Source organism: Chelonoidis abingdonii, chromosome 8 (assembly GCF_003597395.2).
Source record: "Chelonoidis abingdonii isolate Lonesome George chromosome 8, CheloAbing_2.0, whole genome shotgun sequence".
NCBI lineage: Eukaryota > Metazoa > Chordata > Testudines > Testudinidae > Chelonoidis > Chelonoidis abingdonii.
The window spans coordinates 105,830,533-105,852,988 of NC_133776.1; the positions used below are offsets into that span (position 1 = coordinate 105,830,533).

The following is a 22,456-nucleotide window of genomic DNA, read 5'->3' on the forward strand; positions in this document are numbered from 1 at the left end:
AGCACCCGAAACAGCACCATCAGTGACACTACAGCCACCTCCAGTCATGGAAGGCTCCGAGGTACCTGACCCGGCCTCCAGAGAGCCAGAAGGGCTGGAAGACCCTGTCCCAGGGGCCTTCTCCTCCTTGCCAGATGAGGTGGTGGTAGGCATCACCACCACCCTACCGGCAGTGGGCACCAGGGGACACCAGGACCTTCTTAGGAGGATGGCCCTTAATCTCAATCTCCAGGCAAAGGAGTGTGACTCAATGGCTGATATTCTTTCCCTGAGGGTCCTTCTGGGGTGGCCTTGCCCCTCATAAGAATGATCCAAAACACCACTAAGGTGCTCTGGCAGACCCTGGTCTCGATACCACCTTCCACTAAAGGGATGGAAAGCCGATATTTTGTGCCGCAGAAAGGGTACGAACACCTTTTTACCCACCTCCAACCGGGGACTCTGGTGGTTGATGCTGCAAACAACAAAGAGCGGCCTTTTCAGCCGGAAGGTCTACTCAACTGGGAGGCGCCAGCTTCAAGTGGCCAGCCAGTAAGCAGTACTCAGTCGCTATGCTTTCAGCTCTTGGAGCTCGTTGGCAAAATTCCAGGAGTTACTCCCGGCTGACTCGTGCAAGGACTTTAGCGCCCTCTTTGAGGAGCGAGGGTGGTCTCCAGAACCTCCCTCCAGGCCGTGTTAGATGCCGCGGACTTGGCAGTGCGGACCATGGCCATCGCCATCACAATGAGGTGCAGTGTGTGGCTCTGGGTCTTGGGGATACCACCTGAGGTCCAGAACACAATACAGGATTTCCCCTTTGACTGTGTGGGCCTGTTTGCCCAAAATGTGGACTCTGACCTGCACATCTTTAAGGAGTCTTGGGTGACTTTGAAGTCTTTGAGGATCTACAGCCCTGCACTTCAGAGAGAGCCTTTTAAGCCTCAGGACCCATCCCACTTCTATTCTGGGCTCCTAGGTGAGACTCGGCAAGGAGACGGGGCAAAAATAATAAGAGGCATCCACCACAGTCCTCAGGCCAAGGCCAGAGTTCGGCCAAACAGCCTCTGGGTCTGAAGCCAAACTTTTGAAGACGCGCCCAAGGACGGAGCATCAGTTTCAGTCTCAGATCCTTACCCCTTTTTGTGAATCCAATTCTGTTCCCTCCCATCCTCTCACCCCTCTTCCCCATCCCTCTTCAGGGACCCTTCTCACAAGGAACTCCTCTTGCAGGAGTTGCACTCACTCCTCGCTCTAGGGGCAATAGAGGAGGTTCCTCAGGAGTTCTGAGGCAAGGGGTTCTACCCCTGCTATTTCCTCATCCCCAAGGCCAAATAATTGGTCTGGACTTTGTTCTGCTTGCACAGTATAGACGTGATCAAAATATGATCACTTGTACCTATGCTACCATTAACTTTTAGTTCTGTGATCTTTATTTGTTAGGACAAGGTCTAATACAGAATTCCCTCCTGTTGGCTGCAAAAGTTTTTGAATTAGGAAATTGTCATTGATAATGTTTAGATATTCCAAGGATCTTTTTAGTCCTGATGTCATGAGACCTCCAGCGTAAGTCACTCACATTGAAGTCCCCCATGATCACACAAGTTTTTTTCCCCTGCACATATAGATAGATGCATAAGGAGGTGGTCATTCTGTTCCCTACTGTGATATGGTGGTCTGTAGCAGACACCAACTAATACCCCATCTTGTGCTATAGCTGTTAAGCATTCAAGATCACTTTCTTTATGTCCTATCAGTGACTCGGAAGCAGTAATGCCATTTCTGACATAGAGTGCCATTCCCCTTCCCCGTTTGCCCACTCCATCTTTCCTAAATAGGTTATAACCTTGATTGTAACATTCCAATTGTGTGAATCATCCCGTCAGTTTTCAGTAATACCAACAACATTGAATTTATGTGTATAAACGAGTAATTCCAGTTCCTTTTGTGTGTTACTCAGGCTCTTAGCATTGGTGTATAGGTAATTTAATATTTTCTTCTCTTCATGTCCTTTAGTTCCTTGATTAATTTATTCTCAACCTCTCATTTTCTGCTGAGTGCTCCCTCTTTTTACCCTTCCCTTTTGCTATTAGTTTAACACACACACACCCCAACAACTTTAGCCAGCCTGTTTCCAAGGTGATTGGTTCCCCTTCTACTGAGGTGGAGACCATCCAAATTATACATCCCCATTTTTCCATAGAAGTGGACCAGGGTTCCACAAAACTAAAGCCCTCCACCACTTACCTAGCCAGTGATTCACTTCCAGAATTTTCTATCTTCTTTTGTTTGTGGGACAGGAAGGCTCTCAGAGAAGATCGCTTGGACATACCTTCAGCTTGCTTCCAAGTTCCCTGAAGTCATCTACGGTGTGTGAGCTATCCTGGGATGGAGTGTTTTAGTGCCACTATGAATCATCACCAACGGATCCTTCCACACAGACTTCAGAAGACTATCCAGTCTTAGAATGAGGTCTCATGTCTTGGCCCTGGGAAGGGAGCACGCTGTCCAGTTTGTCCACCTGTCCTTTACAGAATGTTTTTCTAATTCTTCTGGGTATTGAATCTCCAACAAGGATTGTCCATCTTCTTTGGATGGTCGGAAAACTCTGCAGGTAAGCTTCATGTTTTGCAGGTTGGGTCAAGTTGCCATACCCAGGTGTGTCCTGTACATCTTTCCATTCCTTTGGGACTGCTGGATCTTAAGAGAGATCTTCCATAGTTTCCACACTGAGAACGTGGTATACGAACAGCCATGCTGACTCAGACCAGTGGGTTTCTAGCCCAGTATCCTCTCTTCCAAAAGTGGCCAATACCAGGTGCTTCAAGGGAATGAACAGAACAGGGCTATTATTGCATGATCCACCACCATCATCCAGTGCCAGCCTCTGACAGTCAATTTGAAACTTCTAACTGTGTGAAATTCCTCCTGCTTCTTTTCTCTCTGGTGGCCACAGTTGGCTGATCTTCATCTGTCTCTAACTGTGTAAAATACTGTCATCACTTCTCGCCTCTGGTGGTTACAACTGCCAGACACCCTCTCTTACTCCCTCTCTCATTGATTCCTTTGTGGCCAGCTCTTTTCTCCCTTGCACCTGAGGTACTGATGTTTCCCAAACCCGGCAGTCTAGGAACTCTTCAGCCTTTTTGATTCTTAGTAGCATCTCAACTTGCTCCTCCAATCCAAGAATCTTTTTTTGCAGCTCAGCCACCAACTTGCATTCATGCACAGGAAATCCCTTCTATCTTCTGGTAGGAAAGAGAACATGCCACATCCATTGCAAGTCATCACCAAGGTTCTGTCACTGGTCATCGTGGCATCTCACGTAATGCTGAACCTGGAGGCAAAGCCACTCTCACTCCCTCCAAAACTCCCCTCTTAGCTGACTCTGTTTGCGACTAGCTGGGCCAGGAAGCCTGGAGTGTAGGCTTCAGCTCCACCACCTCACCTCTGTATCAACCCATGTTAGCTACCACGTCTCCCCAACACACCTAGCCAGGACAAACCCTAGAGACCAGGTTTGATGGAGACCACTTACCCTCCATTCTCTCCTCTGCTATAGGAGCCCAGGGGCCCCCTCAGTTTCTTCTACTTGCTCACAGTGCAGCAAGCTCAGGTCACACACTGTCCTCTGTGCTTCCCTTGTTGGTTTCTTCTGCCCCTTGAAGTGACTCTTGTTTGTGGCTAGTTAGGCCGCCTTCTCTCCTACTGTCTGTCTTACTCCCTCCAATTATGTTTCTGTTCCCCTCCTGGAGCCTCTTCTGAATGTCAGGGAGGGACCCAGTGCCTCTTTTGTTCACAGGCCCCACTACCTGGCAGGCCTGTTGTGCTCAGTGATGAAGAAATGCAGCAAGCAGCCATATCCCCTAGAGGGAGAGCAGGAGACTCGGCACAGGCACGAAATGCTGCCCTACAGAGAGCAGCCCAGGGTGCCATGGAATGCGGAGATGGCAGTAGCTCCCTACCAGGAAGAAAAGGGATCATAATTCAGGTAACTCCCCGCCCCCCCAAATTGGACAAGTCAGAAGCAGGTACTCAAAGGAGAAAAGCCCATAAGGGAGCCTTCCTTCCCCAAGGCCACAAACCCAAAGGGAGCAGAGACCTGGGAAGGGGTCTTGGGCACAGGTTTGCAGTGTGGTTAGTCACAATCCATGTGATTTTGGGGCTGTGCACAAAGGTGCCTTGGCGCCTTGCAGAGATCCTTCCTCCTCCCCCACTGACTGCACTGTTGGGCTCACCGGGACTTTGATAAACTAGAAGGAAGAACAAACCATGCCAAACCAGCCTAATTTCCTTCTTTGACAGGGTTCCTGGTCTAGTGAATGGGAGGGAAGCAGTACACGTGATATATACCTTGATTTTTAGTAAGGCTTTTGACACAGTCCCACATGACATTCTCATAAGCAAACTGGGGAAATGTGGTTTAAGTGAAGTTACCAAAAGGTGGGTGCACAGCTGGTTGAAAGCCCACACTTAAAGGGTAGTTATCCATGGTTTGTCGTCAGATTGGGAGGGGTTGTCAAGTGGGCTCCTGCAAGGGTCAGCACTAGGTCCAGTACTAGGTCATTAATATTTTCATTAATGACTTGGAGTGAAGAAAATGCTTAAAATGTGCTGGTGACACCAAGCTGGGAGGGGTTGCAAGCACTTTGTAGGACAGGATTAGAATTCAAAACAACTTTGACAAATTGGAGAATTGTTCTGAAATCAACAAATGCAAAGTACTTCACTTAGGAAGGAAAAATCAAATGCATGACTACAAAATGGCAAATTACATGCGAGTTGGTAGTACTGCTGAAAAGGATCTGAGGGATATAGTGGACTACAAACTGAATATTAGTCAACAATATGCTGCAGCTGCGAAAAAAACTAATATCACTCTGGAGTGTGTTATCAGGAGTGTTATACGTACGGAACAGGAGGTCACTGTCTGCTCTATTTGGCACTGTTGGTAGCCTCAGCTGGAGCGCTTTGTCCAGCTGTGGGCACCGCACTTTAGGAAAGATGGGGACAAATTGAAGAGACTCCAGAGGAGACGAACAAAAATGATCAAAGGTTTGGAAAACCTGACCTATGAGGAGAGGTTAAAAAAACTGGGCATGTTTGTTCTTGAGAAAAGACAACTGAGGGGGAACCCAATAGCAGTCTTTCAATATGTTAAGGGCTGCTCTAAAGAGGACAGTGATCAGTTGTTCTCCATGTCCAGTGGCAGCAAGACAAGAAGTAATGGACTTCAGCTGCAGCTAGGAATAGTTAGGTTAGCTGTTAGGAAAATCTTTCTAACTCTCAGGGCAGGTAAGCTCTGGAACAGGCTTCTAAGGGCGGTTGTGACATCGCCATCAATGGAGGTTTTTAAGAACAGATCCAGCCCTACATTTCTATGAATGTGAAAAGAGAAAGTCCCCAGCTTGTTGCCCCAGCACACATCCATCAGCTCTCCCCCTGCCGCTCGCTTGGCCTCAGCCCAACTCGGATGGGTCAGGTGAGGGCGGAAGGAAGCTGACATCAAGCAGCACCCCCAGACCCCTTTTTCTTCTAGGGTACTTCTCTCTGACTTCCCTTCTAACTGACAATTCTCTGGGCCTGTGTCCTTGGTGCACAGGCCACTGCCTCAGACAGCCCTCAGGAACCTTCACCCTCTCCCTGCTCCCCTGTGTCTCACTGAGGCTTTAGGCCTCCCTCCTGGGCCTCTCTACCATATGAGGAGGGCTGGCAAGACCTTTCCTCTGTCGCCACCTGCTCCAGATCAGTGCTCTTTAGAGACTTTCCAGAGCGTGGGCTCTGATGTGGAGGTGAACAGACCCAGACCTCAGCACCTGATATGGAGGGGCTGAATCTCATGGACCTGGCAGACTTGGGCCAGGAGTCACTGCGGATGCTGCCTGGGCTGCTTCTCTATGCTCTTGGCCCCTACAGCACCCCCTAAATCAGGCTTCCCCCCTTTCCTTTCTTGGGCTGAGGGAGGGAGGGAGGTCATGGACTAGGCCTGAAAGCCAGCAGAGTGCACCCTGGGGGTTTGTGCTCTTGCTGAGGCCTCTGAGTTAGCAAGGAGACTTAGACCCGAATGAATTTGTTCTGTGGCGGCTCCAGGGGCAGACAGAAAGGGGGGCCCTCTTACAAAATGATCTGCCTGGCACCGTCCCACCTGTCTGTCCATCCTCTGAGCAGCACAGAGCTGGGATTCTGGGCAGCTTGGGCCCAGGCACTAGGCCTGCAGGCTCCCTGGCTTTACCCCCATTCCCAGCCGTGCAGGGCAGGCAGGCTGGGTACAGTATGAGAGTGGAGGCGCTCGAGGCCGATGAGGGAATGGGTCAGCCAGGGCCATTCTGACAGGCGGAATTGCTGTGGGATAGGCACAGTGTCGGGGGAGCTGCTGTTGTGCCGAGGCAGGGGCATTCTCAGGGCTGTTTGTACTGCCAAAGCAGGGGCCGGGGCCTGGCCTGAGTCTGTGCACTCTAGCGCCGCAGGGCTGGCAAGGGGTGCTCGGAGGATGGGAACAGTGTCTCCTCCCCAGGCACAGGAGCAGGGGGAAGGGACTGTGAGTGCCTGTGTGGTGCTGCTATTCGAAGGCAGCAGATAGCTCCGCCTGCCCTTTCAGCATGCCCGCTCCAGCCTGGCCTGCCAGCCCCTCCCACCTTGCACGTGTCCTCCTCACCAGCGCTGAGCTCCTGGGGAATTGCTTTGACGGAGCAGGTGGAAGGCACTTTTGGCCAGGCCTCTGAGCCCACTCAGAGCTGATGGAGACAAACTCCTCTGTTCGTGAGAGCAGACGTGTGTGTGCAGGGCCGCTTCCTGTGTGCAATGAGGATCCAGGCCTGGGAGCAGCCGCCTCTCTCTGTCTCCAACCTGCCACTTACCTGGTGCTCTGGTCAGCCAACCATCTCTTTCCTCCTTCCTGGGACAGATCCCTAGACCTAAGAGCCCTCCCACTCTCTTTTCCAGCAGTGTCCAGTTATGGGAGGAAGAAGTGGTTCTGAGACAGGAAAGGCAGCATGAATGATGGGCCACATACCAAATTCCCACCAGCCAGGATCCCCTTGCGTTCCCCTCAATTCTCCACTGAGCCACAGAGATGTAGGTGACCCCCTGACAGCCTGTGGGTTGGCTGCAGCAGTGCTGAGTCCACCCCACTGAGGGCTGTGTCTCAGGGCAGGTGCAGTGCCCCTGTTCTTGGGAACTTGCAGGAGAGTAAGGTGTCAGCGTGTGCAGTGCCTGACACTGTGACAGCCCTTCTCCCTCTCCCCTATAGGGAATCCCCAGCAGCCTCCGGTCAGAGCTCCCGGGGGACGGCTCGGCTAGACCAGCAGTACTGTCATGGAGCTATTTGTAGAGCTGCCTTGGTGAAGGAGGGAAAGGCCCTGGGGAAGAGCTAGATGGCGTGTGGCAGTAGGGCCCTGAGATTGGCTCTTTGCAAGGAGAGCAGCTTGGAGCTCCCCTCAGTGCTTGAAGTCAGGGGTTAGGCTGGGCCAGGCCTAGGCAGTGGATCCTGAAGGGTTAAGTCTGCTTGCTGCCAGCCCACTCTGTGCTGGGGAGGCCTTTGGGGCCATTTCAATCACCTGCCTGCCCAATGTGGGGATAGAGCTGAGAGTGACCATGGAGGGAGCAGGTAAGGCTGGCAGGGTGGGTCTTCCTGGACAGCACTGTGGTGTCTGACTTGCCTGGCTGCTTCTGGGGTGGCTCCTGGCCCTGTGGGGGCTGGTGGGTGTTGGTCAGTGCTGTGACTTTGGTGTCATACGAAGGAAGAGCCCTTGTCTCTGATTTGCCCATCCTGGGCATTCGTGTGTATTGCTACAGGGTGCAGCTGTGCCAGGCTCCCATGGTGCCAGGCTGTGAGGAACTCTAGCCACACAGGCATGCACAGTGCCTTAGAGATAGGGACCCTGCCCTTACATGAGGGCTGGGAGCTGGGCAGGTCTGAGATCATGGCTCTGCAGGGGAGACAGGTCAGTGGAGGAGGGGGTAGAGGGATGGGTGCCTCAGTGTGAGCTGGGACAGGGTCCCCGAGAGGATGGGGAGGGGGAAACGTTGGCACAGGAGTAGGATCAGAAGATGTAGGTCCAGATGGAGAAGAGGAGTCATGGCAGGACCCAGAGGGATGCTGCCAGACAGGGATGGGGGGATGAGCAGGGCAGGTGGAGCCTAGCAGCCAAAGGGAAGCACTCAGCTCAGAGTGAGGAGGTTGTGGGGGGGATAAGATGAGAGGGGTCAGAGAGCTGGAGAAGTGGGTGTCAAGACAGCATGAGCAGAGATTGGGTGCTGGGATTCTGGAAAGAAGGGCAAGTGGACAAATCTCTTCCTGTCCTGATGCCCCCCTACTGCGTGGCTGGCAAAGCCCTCCTAGGGCACCCTGGGGCCAGGTCTCAGGATGGCTCTGCTCAGAAGGGGTGACTGGGTAACCCCCCACCACCCCGCCCCCAGGCATGCGATGGCAGTGAGCGGAGTTTGAGCTGATACTCATCTCTGTCCATCTGCAGCTCCCCTACAGCACTGCAGAGTCCTTGCTCTCCCAGAGACCAGGCACCCTGCCCTGCCTGTCTGGAGACTTTGCTCCAGTCTTTGGGTGGGAAGGAATGGTAGCCCAGGGAGAGCGGAAAGGGCTGCTGGCATTGCCCACCCTGCCCCAGTGCAGGCCTCGGTGCTGTGCTATAGCAGCCGGGCCTGAGGGTCTCCCTGCCCTAAGAAAGGCAAAGCTCTAGGGTTTGCTCTTCTCCATGAGGGAAAGATAACTAGCCAGCAAGGATTGCTGAGGGCCAGCTGCCTCCCTCCCCAGCCCCCGCTCACCTCTGTGAGACAGAACCTGTCATCTGTGCGTCCCCCAGGGGTGGGGTGGGAGGGTGAAGGGAGTGCCTGGGGAGGCCAGTTGCAGTAGTCAGTTCATCTCCCACAGATGAAGAGGGATGGGAGCTGGCACTGTGAGGGGCGGGGGGGATGATGCAGATGGATACTGAAGTGGGGTGTACTTGGAGGGTGGGGTGAGGTTACAGCAGGGTGCAGTGTGTGCGGAGGCTGGTGGGGGTGCAGTCCAGAGCAGGGCCGCCCAGAGGATTCAGGGGGCCTGGAGTCTTTGGAGGCGGGCAGCCCTCGCGGCCGAATTGCCGCCAAAGACCTGGCACTTTGGCCGTGGGTCCCGGAGCAGAAGGATCCTGTGCTGCTGAAGACCTGGAGCGGAAGAAGCTCCGGGTGCCCGGGCCCCGCGAGAGTTTTCCGGGGCTCCCGGAGCGAGTGAAGGACCCCGCTCCAGGGGTCCCGAAAAACTCTTTGGGGGGCCCCTGCGGGGCCTGGGGCAAATTGCCCCACTCCCCCCCCCACCGGGCGCCCCTGAGCCAGAGAGGGGGAGATTGCAGTGTGATTCAGGGTAGAGTCCAAGGGAGGCTGCAGCGGGCATGGACATAGCAGTAACAGAGATCAAGCTTCTGTCTTCTGCTTTTAACATTAGAGGGGAGAAAGTTAAAGGAGCCTAGGGATTTCCCCAGGTGCCCTTCCCCATGTCCTTCCTCAGCCCCCTAGTGCTCCTTGGCCCTCACTCCGCAGATCACTGTCTGCAGAGGTGGGAAGCAGAGTTCCCCGAAGTGCTCACCTAGAGGGCAAGACCCACAGTGCATGTGTCTGTCCCCCACATGGCCCCCACGCTGGGCCTTCGCAGGGGAAGGGTCTGGCTCCACTGTCTACAGGGTAGAGCTAAGCACTCTGCCCATACGCCCTTTGGGGAGGCCCTGCCTCTGTTGCTCTTTGGCTGAGCACCAGCCCGGCAGGTTAAGCTCAGGGCTGCACAGCGGCCTACCTCTTGCTTCAGGGTCTGCCTGTCATGCCAATGAGGCTAACACCCTGCAGGCATCTGCTACCTGTCCCCTGGCCACCTCACTAACTGCAGATCCATCCTCTGACTTAGCCTCTGCTCCCCGGTGCTGCCTGGCTTTGCAGGGGGCTTCCTCCTATCTGTCAGTGTCTCCTGAGTGCTGGGGCTCCCGGAACTGCCCACTATCTTCCTGAGTCCTCTGGAAAGGGGCTGTCCACTTCTGGCCCTGACTCTGTGTCTGCAGCCCAAAGCTGTGCTGGCCTTGTTGTCACCATGGCCCACAGCGACCGCCTGGCTCATGTATTGCCACTTCTACCCCATATCTCCCTCCCTTTGAGGAGCTGGGCTCCTGCTAGTCCCCTTACACAGAGAACTGCACAGGGTAGAGCTGAGTTCGTCAGGCTGTTTGCCCATGTTCCTCATCTCTCCTCCCCCACAGCTGGATTCCTTCTCTTCCCCCTCACCCAACCTCATGTCTCTCTTCCCTTCCCCCTCTCTCCCCACAGCTCTCAGCACCTGTCACAATGTAAAGACTAGTTCTTCTGCCCCTTTTCTGATCTCTGAGAGCCCCTACAGGTGCTCAGCCATTTGCCCTCACCTGTAGGGAGGCAGGGGACTGTCACTGGGACCTGCGTGATCAGCACCAATGTATCCCAGCTGCTTATCACCCTGCAGGCCTGACTGGGTTTTGTGCACTTGCATTTCCTCCTTTCAGGACCCTGTGACCAGTGATCTGATACTAACACCATCTAGCTGTATAGCCACCAAGCGTCTCCTGAACATCGCAAGCATAAACCGTGGTTGGTACAAAGCAGCGGAGAGAAATGTATTTAAAACACCACACCAGCTTTGCGACCAGGGGCTACTAACAGGGAGTTTCACAAGGGAGTTTGGAAGGGGAGTGGGAAGGGAGCGGAGGTTCCTTGCCGGTTCCGTCTGTTTCCCTTTAGTCCCCTTAAAACATATAAACCAAACTACATTCAAAAACTTCTTGCTGTAAATAACCCTTTCATTAACTAGGAAACAATACAGGCAGAAGCCCAGCAGCAGAGTGGGGGCTATCCAGTTTATTGCACTGAGTGTAGCATGTATGATTACCTGCCCTGTGGGTGGGCGGCGTATGTGTGCATTCGGTGCAAGGAGCTTCTGGCCCTCAGAGACCACGTTCGGACTTTGGAGGCCAGGGTGGTGGAACTGGAAGAGCTAAGAGAGGCAGAGAGGTATGTTGATGAGGCTTTCCGACACTGTAGAATTGTCCCACCTCCGCTCAGACAGCCTCTGTGCTGTTGAGGAGGAAGAAAGGCCCAGGGAAGCAGAGCAGTCAATGGGAGCAGAGGGAAACCTTCCCATAGTTGGGACCCTCCTTCCAGATGGTGCTGGGGTTGCCTCTCGCACTGAGGTTACCTCTCCGGGGGAGGGAACTCCAGTTGCTAGGAAAAGGCAGGTGTTAGTAATGGGAGATTCGATCATTAGAAACATAGATAGCTGGGTTTGTGATGACGGAGAACCATATGGTGACTTGCCTGCCTGGTGCGAAGGTTGCGGATCTCTCGAGGCATCTAGACAGACTTATGTGTAGTGCTGGGGAGGAGCCTGGTGGTCGTGGTACATGTAGGTACCAATGACATAGGGAAGGGTAGGAGAGATGTCCTGGAAGCCAAATTTAGGCTGCTAGGGAAGAGACTGAAATCCAGGACCTCTATGGTGGCATTCTCAGAAATGCTCCCAGTTCCACGCGCAGGGCCAGGTAGGCAGGCAGAGCTTCAGAGTCTCAATGCGTGGATGAGACGATGGTGTAGAGAGGAGGGTTTACGTTCATTAGGAACTGGGAAACTTTTGGGATGGGGGAGCCTATACAGGAGAGATGGGCTCCACCTAAACCAAAGTGGAACCAGACTGCTGGCACTAAACATTAAAAAGGTGTAGAGCAGTTTTTTAAACTAGGAGATGGGGAAAGCCGACTGCTGCAGAGGAGCATGTGGATCGGACACAGACTTCTCTTAGGGGAGAGTCTGATGATAGAGAATCTCCAGGTTATAGTCAGGACAGAGGACGGAAGAGGATAATGTAAGGGCCAGATCAGATGATAAACAGTCACATAAAAAAGAATCTGGCACATCAGAAAAGGGCAGACAAATAAACAGGGACAAGTTTTTAAAGTGCTTGTACACAAATGCTAGAAGTCTAAATAATAAGATGGGTGAACTAGAGTGCCTTGTGATAAAGGAGGATATTGATATATAATAGGCATCACAGAAACCTGGTGGACTGAGAGCAATCAATGGGACACAATCATTCGGGTACAAAATATCGGAAGGACAGAACAGGTCATGCAGGGGGAGGAGTGGCACTATATGTGAAAGAAAATGTAGATTCAAATGAAGTAAAAATCTTAAGCGAATCCACATGTTCCATAGAATCGCTATGGATAGAAATTTCATGCTCTAATAAAATATAACATTAGGGATCTATTATCGACCACCTGACCAGGACAGTAATAGTGATGATGAAATGCTAAGGGAAATTAGAGAGGCTATCAAAATTAAGAACCCAATAATAGTGGGGGATTTCAATATCCCCATATTGACTGGGAACATTTCACTTCAGGACGAAATGCAGAGATAAAATTTCTCGATACTTTAAATGACTGCTTCATGGAGCAGCTGGTACGGGAACCCACAAGGGGAGAGGCAACTCTAGATTTAATCCTGAGTGGAGCGCAGGAGCTGGTCCAAGAGGTAACTATAGCAGGACCGCTTGGAAATAGTGACCATAATACAATAGCATTCAACATCCCTGTGGGGGGAAGAACACCTCAACAGCCCAACACTGTGGCATTTAATTTCAAAAGGGAACTATACAAAAATGAGGGGGTTAGTTAAACAAAAGTTAAAAGGTACAGTGACTAAAGTGAAATCCCTGCAAGTTGCATGGGCCTTTTTAAAGACACCATAATAGAGGCCCAACTTCAATGTATACCCAAATTAAGAAACACAGTAAAAGAACTAAAAAGAGAGCCACCGTGGCTTAACAACCATGTAAAAGAAGCAGTGAGAGATAAAAAGACTTCCTTTAAAAAGTGGAAGTCAAATCCTAGTGAGGCAAATAGAAAGGAGCATAAACACTGCCAGCTTTAAGTGCAAGAGTGTAATAAGAAAAGCCAAAGAGGAGTTTGAAGAACGGCTAGCCAAAAACTCCAAAGGTAATAACAAAATGTTTTTTAAGCACATCAGAAGCAGGAGGCCTGCTAAATAACCAGAGGGGCCCTGGATGATCGAGATACAAAAGGAGCGCTTAAAGACGATAAAGTCATTGTGGAGAAACTAAATGGATTCTTTGCTTCAGTCTTCATGGCTGAGGATGTTAGGGAGATTCTCAAACCTGAGCCAGCTTTTGTAGGTGACAAATCTGAGGCACTGTCACAGATTGAAATGTCACCAGAAGAGGTTTTGGAATTAATTGATAAACTTAACTTTAACAAGTCACCGGGACCAGATGGCATTCACTCAAGAGTTCTTTTTTTTTTTCCCCATAGACTTGCTTCCCTGGGATCTTACCTACCAACTCCCTGCGTTTGCTAAAGTCGCCTTCTTGAAATCCATTGTCTTTATTGTGTTGTTCTCCCTCTACCGTTCCTTAGACTCATGAACTCCACCATTTCATGATCACTTTCACCCAAGTTGCCTTCCACTTTCAAATTCTCAACCAGTTCCTTCCTATTTATCAAAATCAAATCTAGAACAGCCTCCCCCCAAGTAGCTTTCTCCACCTTCTGAAATAAAAAATTGTCTCCAATACATTCCAAGAACTTGTTGGATAATCTGTGCCCTGCGGTGTTCTTTTCCCAACAGATGTCTGGGTAGTTGAAGTCCCCCATCAGCACCAAGTCCTGAGCTTTGGCTGATTTTGTTAGTTGTTTAAAAAAAGCCTCATCCACCTCTTCTTCCTGGTTTGGTGGTCTGCAGTAGACCCCTACCAGGATGTCACCCTAATTTTTTACCCCTTTTATCCTTACCTGGAGACTTTCAACAAGTCTGTCTCTTATTTCTACCTCAACCTCAGTCCAAGTGTGTACATTTTTAACACCTCCTCCCTTTTTTCCCTGCCTGTCTTTCCTGAGTAAGCTGTACCCATCTATACCAAATATTCCAATCATGCATATTATCCCACCAAGTCTGTGTGATGCCAACTATGTCATAGTTGTGTTTATTAACTAGCATTTCAAGTTCTTCCTGCTTATTCCCCATACTTCTCGCATTAGTACACAGACATCTAAGATACCGATTTGATTCCCATACCCTCCTTCTGTCTTATCTCTCCCTTAATTCTGCTCTAACCTCATGTGGCCTGAGGATGGAGGATGCAGCTAAGGGCCTGCAAGGCTGTTGGGGGGAAGGCTGGGGAGACAGAGCTCCCAGCCTGCAAGGCTAAAGGTAGGCCAAGCCCCGCCAAAGAGAAGTTAAAATGGGTGCTGCACCCACCCGCCTTGAGCAGGTGACCTTTGTGGGCCCTGCTTCCCAGCGCTGCAGCAAAGGGCAGAGGGGACGTGGTACAGGGGGTGCTGGCCGGTGCGGGCAGGTTGGTGGCTGCGTAGGGGTCTGGCTGGTGTGGGGATCGAAGGGCAGCTGCGTTGTGGGGAGGCTGGTCAGTGCAGGGGAGTTGGTGAGGGCTGTATAGAGGGCAGGCTGGCTGGTGCAGGGGAGGCAGTACAGAGGATGGCTAGTATAGAGGGATGGTCTGAGGGGGTCTGTGGGTGAGGGCTATGGCGGGGTTAGCTGGTGCAGGGGGGCGATGGGTGAGGACTGGGGGGGGTTAATGTTTGAGGGCTGGCTGGTGTGAGGGTGAGGGCTGGGGAGGCAGGCTGGTGGGGGGGATTGGTGTTGGTGGGCTGGCCGGTGTAGGGGTGGGCGGTGAGGGCTGCAGGGGGGCACAGGCTGGTGGGGGGCAGGGGTGAGGACTGGCCATTGAGGGGAGGCAGACCAGTGTGGGGATAAGGGTTGGTGTTGGGTTGGCTGGCTGGTTGGTTGGTGGAGGGGCTGGCCGGTGCTGGGGCACAGGCTGGTGGGAGTGGGGCGGGGGTGAGGACTGGCCATTGAGGGGGGCAGACCAGTGTGGGGATGAGGGTTGGGGGGGCACAGGCTGGTGGGGGGGTTGGTATTGGGCTGGCTGGCTGGTTGGTGGAGGGGCAGAGGCTGGTGTGGGGGCGGTGGTGAGGACTGGCCATTGAGGGGGGGCAGACCAGTGTGGGGATGAGGGTTGGGGGGGCACAGACTGGTGGGGGGGGTTGGTGTTGGGCTGGCTGGTTGGTGGAGGGGCACAGGCTGGTGGGGGGCCAGGGTGAGGACTGGCCATTGAGGGGGGGCAGACCAGTGTGGGGATGAGGGTTGGGGGGGCACAGACTGGTGGTGGGGGTTGGTGTTGAGCTGGCTGGCTGGCCAGTGCGGGGGCACAGGCTGCTAGGGGGGCGGGGGTGAGGACTGGCCATTGAGTGGGGGCAGACCAGTGTGGGGATGAGGGTTGGGGGGGTACAGGCTGGTGGTGGGGGGTTGGTGTTGGGCTGGCTGGTTGGTCCCCCTGGAGGGGCACAGGCTTGGTGTGGGGCGGACTGGGGGGGCGGGGGGGGGGCGAGTGTGGGGCGGAAACTGGCCATTGAGGAGGGGGCAGACCAGTGTGGGGTGAGGGAACGCACAGGAAAACTGGTGGGGGGGCGATGGGGGTGAATGGACTGGGGAGGCACGGTGCTGAGGGGGGGCAACCAGTGTGGGTGAGGGGGCAAGGTGGGCGGGTGGGGGCGGGGGGGCGTGGTGGACTGCCATTGAGGGTGGGTACCAATCGGTGGGGACGGGAGGGTGTGGGGGGCACAGGCTGGTGGTGGGAGGGTTGGTGTTGGGTTGGCTGGTTGGGGGGGGGCTTGCCTCACACTTGGTGAATGGGGCCAGGGTGAGCTGGTGGCCATTGGGGTGGGGGCAGACCCAGTTGAGGTATGAGGGTTTGGGGGCACAACACTGAGGGTGGGGTGTTGGGTTTGAAAAAGTGCTGGCTGGCCAGTGGCGCATGGGGGCACAGGCTTGCTAGGGGGGCGGTTGGTGAGGGTCTGGGATTGGTGTTCCTGGCCACTTTAGGGGGGGACCAGTGTGGGATGAGGTTGGGGGGGTACAGGCTGGTCTGGGGGGGTGGTGTTGGGTTGGCTGGTTGTGGGAGGGGCACAGTGGGTGGGGGTGCGGGGTGAGGACTGGCATTGAGGGGGGCAGATCAAGTTGTGGGGATGAGGGTTGGGGGGGCAGGCTGGTGGAGGGGTTTTGGTGTTGGGCTGGCTGGTTGGTGTGAGGGACAGGCTGGTGGGGGGCCAGGGTGGGAATAGATGGCCATTGAGGGGGGGGCAGACCAAGTGTGGGATGAGGGGTTGGGTGGATACGGCTGGTTGGGGTGTTGGTGGGGGGCGGGTCTGGTTGGGGGGGGTGGGTGGTGAGCCGGGCGGAGGGCGTGGGTGGGGGGGGGTTGCAGGCACGCGCCGTTGGTGGGCGTTAGGGCAACATGGGGCCAGATACTGGGGCCATCAGGCAGGTGGGCACGCACGGTGGAAGCGGTGGCGACAGGGTGGGGGAGCTAGCTGAGGCGGCTCCCTTCCCGCCGTGCACGCGCTGCGGGGTGTGCTTCCGGAGGCGCGGGGTGGGCTGGGGGTGAGCGCGTGGTGGCAGCCTCCGGAACCGGCCACCTGTGCAGCCGGCGGGGATGTAGGGTTAGTGGCGGGGGACGCGTTGCCGCCCCCCGCGGGTGGGGTGAGGCCCCGATGCTGACAGCGCGGGCCCGGCCGGGGCCGGGATGCTGTGGACGAGGACAGGTCGGCTGAGGGGTGGCCGCTGCTGGGAACGGGGGCTGGGGAACGGAGGCCAAGGGGGGTTGGTCGGGTCGGGTTGTGGTGGGGCTTGAGGGGATGGGGCTGGGTGGCCGTGTGAGGTTTACGTGGGGGGCTGTTGAAAGGGACAAGGGATTGGTGTGCACCGGGTGGTTGGTGGGGCTGTGCAGGGAAACCGCAAGCTGCTGGATGGCCGGGAGGGTGTGGGGGGGCTGTACGGGACTCTCCTGGCTGGGTGGGGGTGAGGGTTGTGGGGTCTGGTGAGGAGGGAAGGCTGGGTGTGGGAAGGTTGTGGGTTGCTGGGATGGGGAGGTCTGTGGGTGGGGCTGTTAGGGAGGGAAGGGGCTGGGTGGCTGGGTGATAGTTGTGGGGTTGGGTGACCGGGCTGGGAGGGTGTGGTTGGCTGTGGCGGGATGGGCATGTGGGGGGCTGTGAGGGGGGGGTGGGTGCCTCGGGGAGGGTTTGTGGGGGCTGTGAGGGAGGGGAAGGGGTGGGGGGGTGGCTGGGAAAGGTTGGGGTTTGCTGGGGAGGGTTGTGGGTGGTGTCTGAGGGAGGGGCTGGGTTATGGCCGGGTGGGTTGTGGGGGGTTGTGAGGGGGGGAATTGGCTGGGTGGCGGGGAAGGGTTTGGTGGGGGCTGTGATAGGCGAGGGATAGGGCTGGGTGGCTGAGGGAAGGTTGTGGGGTTGGGCTGGGAGGGTTGTGGGGGGCGTGAGGGAAGGGGGCTGGGGGCCTGGCTAGGGAAAAAAAAAAAAAAAAAAAAATTTTGATTTTTGGTGGGGTGAGGGAGGGGGCTGGGCCAGGATGGCTGAGAAAGTTGGCCGAGCCTGGAAAGAGTCACCCCGCCCTCATTCATCAGCCTGGTGCGGGGCACCCCTCGCCCAGCTCCACCCGGAGGCGGGGGGCGGGAAGCGGCGCTCCGTGCAGCCGGTGTTGCCATGGTGACGATGTGAATGGGGGATTGTGCTGCGCTCAGCTGGCGGCCCTGGTCGGCCTGGCCGTGGCCGAGCCTGGAAAGAGTCACCCCGCCCTCATTCATCAGCCTGGTGCGGGGCACCCCTCGCCCAGCTCCACCCGGACGCTTTCTCCCGGCAGGTGGAGGGGCTGGGCTCGCCCTTCCGAGCTTTGCCTGGGCCTGCAAACGCGCCCCGCCCCTGGCTTCTGGCTTTGCTGGAGAAGGTGCATAGAGGAGTTGGGTAGGCCGGCAGAGGAGCAGGGTGGGGAGGGATAATATTGTGGGTTAATTAGATAACACATCTTGAGGATAAAATGTGCCAAACTTTCCGACCCCTCCAAACCCATGTAATCTCCCTGGGGGGTCCCTGCTGCAGCCCCTTGCAGGCGTGGTTCCTCTGCGTTGGCAGGCTGAAGCAGAAAGGCAGCCCCCAGCCTGGGGTATGTGCCAGTCTAAGCGATTGCATTTGGTCTCTCTCAATTCCTCCTATAACAGAGGGGGGATTCTTCTTCACTTCCTGTCCTAAAATGTGGGTATCCTTGCTGTGCACTTCTGTGTGGTTGCCAGGGCCTCTGCCTAGGGATGGCTGCATGTCAGTGGTTCTGTAAAGCAGCTTGGTGCTTATATTCAAATAATTATAATGATAAATTCTTTCTCTGCCCAGGTCTCGGTGTCTGGGCAGGATTGTGTAGTGCTGGGAATGGTGGTGTAAGTCTAGCTTTGAGGTAGTCTTGACTCCTGCCAGTGTAAACCAGACAAGGTGGATGAGGTAATATCTTTTATGGGACCACCTTCTGTTAGTGAGAGGGACAAGCTTTTGAGCTACACAGAGCTCTTCAGGTCTGGTGCTCTGTCACGGGTAAACACAAGATCAAACAGATAGCTTAGTACAAGTTTAGTACAGACACCCTTTTCTTAACATGTGTATTACATCATTTTTTAACATTAGCTTTAATACAAATTTTAATTCTGTAAGGGACCATTCGAGGTGAAGTGGCCCATTAACATCCATGTAGTCATGGGACAAAATGGGGGGTTAGTGGGTTACAGATTGTTGTAATAAGCTATAAATCCAATGTCTGTATTTAAGACCATGATTTTTAGTGTCTAACAAAGTTAGGAGTTTAAGCTCCCACTTTTCAAAGTGCTATGCAGGTGTCCTTTGAGGATGAAGACTGGTAGGTCAGATAAAGAGTGATCACTTTGTTAAAAGTGTTTGTCTTGTTTTGTTTTTTGTCTTTTATCATTTTCCTGTGTGAGCTCATTTGAGAGCGTAGTGATTTTTCACGCGTTCTGTCATATCTTCTTACTTGACCCATCTGGCTGCTCCCAGGGCTTCAGCTCCTGCCTCTGTGCTGATGCTTTCCTCCACCCCATCCTCTGTAACCTTGAGCGTTCAGCAGAGCCATACTCCACATCGCCCTGTTGATGCCTCCTTTCCACCTTTGCTCCCTGTTTACACTGCTACACTTTTAGTCTAAGCCCTGGTGATCTCCCATCTGCCCTTCTCCTGTTTTCACACCAATATGTCCAAAATGCCATTGCTCCTTTTGTATTTCTAATGTGCCTGTTGCTGTGCTCTCTGTTCCCCACTGCTCCAGCTGTTTCTTATGCCTCTGTTGTGTCTCCTTCTTTACCACTTCACAGTCCTTTCACTGGCATCTCCTTTTCTTGTATCCAGCTCTGTGCCTGCTACTGTGCTGACCCCTGCGTCTTGGACAGGTCTGTCGCTCCCTGCTGGGCATCCTCTCCCTCCCTGCGCAGATCTCTTGTCTTGTTGGATTGGTAGCTCTTCAGGGCAGAGAATGTTACTTATCAAAGCTCTGTAATGAGTCTTCTAAACTGCTAGTACACTAGCTGTTATGTAAGCATTAATTATAGCCCAGTTGTATGGCCACTGGGGAGAGGTATAGACAGAGCTGCTGAGGAGAAGGCTCTTGTACCAGCAGTGGGATGGCAATGTCTGTCTGAAGTGACAGGAAAGAGACTGAAGCCAGATGAGAGGAGGGACTAGATGGGGGGAAGAGACAGAGTCCATTAGATCATCTAGAGCAGCGGTTCTTAACCTGAGGTGCACGCACCCCCTGGGGGTGCAAGATGCCCTTCCTGGGGGTGCAAGATATGCCAGATTTTTTTAAAGGTAAATCGTCGAAAACACAAATTAAGCACAGGCACATAAATACAACTACAAAATATGTCTAGATTTAAGGGGTGCAAGAACATATTTTTTTAGGTTTAAACGGTGCAAGAACATATTTTGATTTTTGGTAAGGGGTGCAAAACCATATTTTGAGAACTAAAGGGGTGCAGGCTGCAGTAAATGTTAAGAACCACTGATCTAGAGCAAGCAAGGAGGGGTGTCTTTAACTAGGTAGGCCAAAGGCATAATCCAAAGGGGCCAGAGAAGCTGGAAAGCTTGGTAGGAAATAATAGAATGGGATTTCGCTGGGAAGTAACCAAGAAGAGGGGAAGATGGGGGAGAAGGGGCAGAAAACTAGACAGTAATTTACAAGGTGAGATGTCTGGCTCTGAGGACATGTTGGCTCAAATGTGATGGTCATATCTGGACCATATTTGGGGGAGGGAATGATGTAGCTCTTCTAGTAAGTGAGTAAGGGCCTAGTCCAAGATGTTTGCAGGGTGCTGACACACCTGATGGAAGAGGCTTCAGTGAGATATTAGGGGTAGCACTAGGATCTCTTCCTGATGGTAAGATGGGCCAGCTGGGGGAGGGGGAGCCAAGTTGCTTTTAAACAGAGTTGGATAGTATGAAAAATGCTTAGGCTTTGGGGTCTGGCCATCGTGAGCTAAGGGGGATTTCCACCTCAACTTGTGTGGTTCTGTGAGCCAGAATGTAGAATGTTTGGGTGTGCAAAACAACTGCGCAATGTTACATCCAACTTGCATGCACACTTATTCAGGTTGTGAGTTGGGTAGTTGGGCACAAAGATTTGCACAAGCACTTCTTTTTCTTAGCATATGCGCAACATGCCTCAGGTGGGATGTGACCAGGGTCCATCACCGAATTTGGTCTGCTGGTTGGATCATCAGTTTCCCCGGCCCGGGCTGGTTACTGACAGGAAGTGTGATTTACCAGAACTATATGTGCACTTGCAATATTTGCAGATTATCTCACTGTTGGTCACCTCAGCCTGAGGGTTGGGCTCGGGTGCTCTGAAGCCCTACAGATGTGCAGTCCTTAGTACAGAAGGCTGCACTGAGGTTAACCAGCATCTGGAGCTAGAAGGAGCCATCAGCAGCAGGAAGAAGAGCAGTTTCCAGGCTGTGGTCAGTGCAGACCCCTAAAGGAGAAAGATGTGTAGAATGTTACTGGAAAGATGAGGTAGCCTTTTTCTGCTGAGAAGTGGAAGGTGTTAGAAGCAGAAGAGGTGCAGAGAACCTGATGATCAAAGAACCTCAGTCGTCTTCCAGCTTGCAGTCCCCCTCCTCCCATTGGCATAGCCCAAACCCTGGCATGTCCCTGTTGGGACCTGCAACCAGTCTGAGATCTGTTTGGGGTAGCTTTCCCTCCTGAGCTGCAACAGTCTTCAGATAAAGTTCTTGCTTCTTTCTTCTCTCTAGATGTTTAAAGGCCTTCAGGGCTTGGGAGCCCTTCCCAGGCCCTTAGTTCTGTTATGAAAAGCTGCCAGAGAGCCAGGGCCATGTGCTGATGGAGCCTGTGCTCAGTTCCCTGTTGTTGACCCTAATAGTGTTGGCATCGTTCTCTATGTTCTTCTTCAAGTGCTTGCTCATATCAATTCCAGTTAGGTGTGTGCGTGCCGCATGCACGTTCATCGGAAGATTTTTACCCTAGCAACACTCGGTGGGTCGGCTGGGTCACCCTCTGGATTGGCGCCACCATCGCGCCGGATATATACCCCTGCTGACCCAACCGCTCCTCAGTTCCTTCTTACCGCCTGTGTCAGTCTTTGGAACAGTGGAGCGCGGCTTAGCTGTCCTCCACTTCCCTAGCTACTCGTAGTTTCTCCGATATCTTTGTTGTATATAGTTGGAATTTATATGATTACAGTTAGATAGTTCTTTAGATAGTGTATATAGTTAAGTGGGGTTTGGGCATTAGCTCCTTCCCCGCACCCAGTGCTGGGGCCCAATCCCAGTTCACCGGGATTCAAACCTTGCTCGGCCTGCCACAAGCTGATGCCTACAGGAGATCCCCACGACTTCTGTCTCAAGTGCCTCGGGGAATCGCAAATTATAGATAAGTGCTGTATTTGCAAGGCATTTAAGCCGAGGACGAAGAAAGAGAGAGACTTTCGGCTAAAGAATCTCCTCATGGAGGCAGCTCTGAACCCTCCACCTTCAGCACTGAGCGCTGAGCACTGTGCTAGAAGCTCTCCTCCGGCACCGGACCGTGCCGGCGCTGCTAAGACGCCGCGGCACCAGCCATCTCCGGCGCAGGGGCTTGCTCGGCACCGATCTCTCTCCCTGAAACTGAGGAGGTCAAAGTCCTTCACTACTTCTGTGCCCTCTGCGCCGCAGATGCAGCCTCGTTCGGACCACCCGGCACCTATACCTGCCGCGGCACCGACTGCTGCGGTACCATCGACTCTGGTCCCACGGGGACCGTTGAGTCCGGTCCCTGAGAGCTCCCCGCCGAGGCCTGTGGTTGAGCTTACGGTCCGCTCTACATCGGAGACATTCTCCACAGCCAGGGACCTCATAGCTATGACGGAGTCTGTCCTGCCTCAACCCCCGGCACCGCCAGTGCGGGTATTATGCTCAATAGGCAAGCCAGCCCTAACAAGACCGCCTTCAGTCGACCCGGCAGATTGGCACCGATCACGATCCAGGGCCCGGTGCTGTTCGTGGTCCCATCGACGATCACGGTCCCAACGCAGCACGCATCTTCGGTAC

At 53.7% G+C, this 22,456-nt stretch overlaps 1 protein-coding gene across 4 annotated transcripts in view; it reads left to right on the plus strand.

Moving 5' to 3' along the window:
* The first annotated feature begins 17,588 nt into the window (after nt 1–17,588).
* Nucleotides 17,589–22,456, plus strand: part of NLGN3 (neuroligin 3) — a 102,066-nt gene continuing 97,198 nt past the window's right edge. For 3 of the 4 annotated variants that reach the window (XM_032794874.2, XM_075068932.1, XM_075068931.1), the window contains exon 1: nt 17,589–17,805. The gene's annotated coding sequence lies outside the window, so the exon portion shown is untranslated. The remainder of the gene's footprint in view (nt 17,806–22,456) is intronic. The other variant, XM_075068933.1, reaches the window with a different exon arrangement.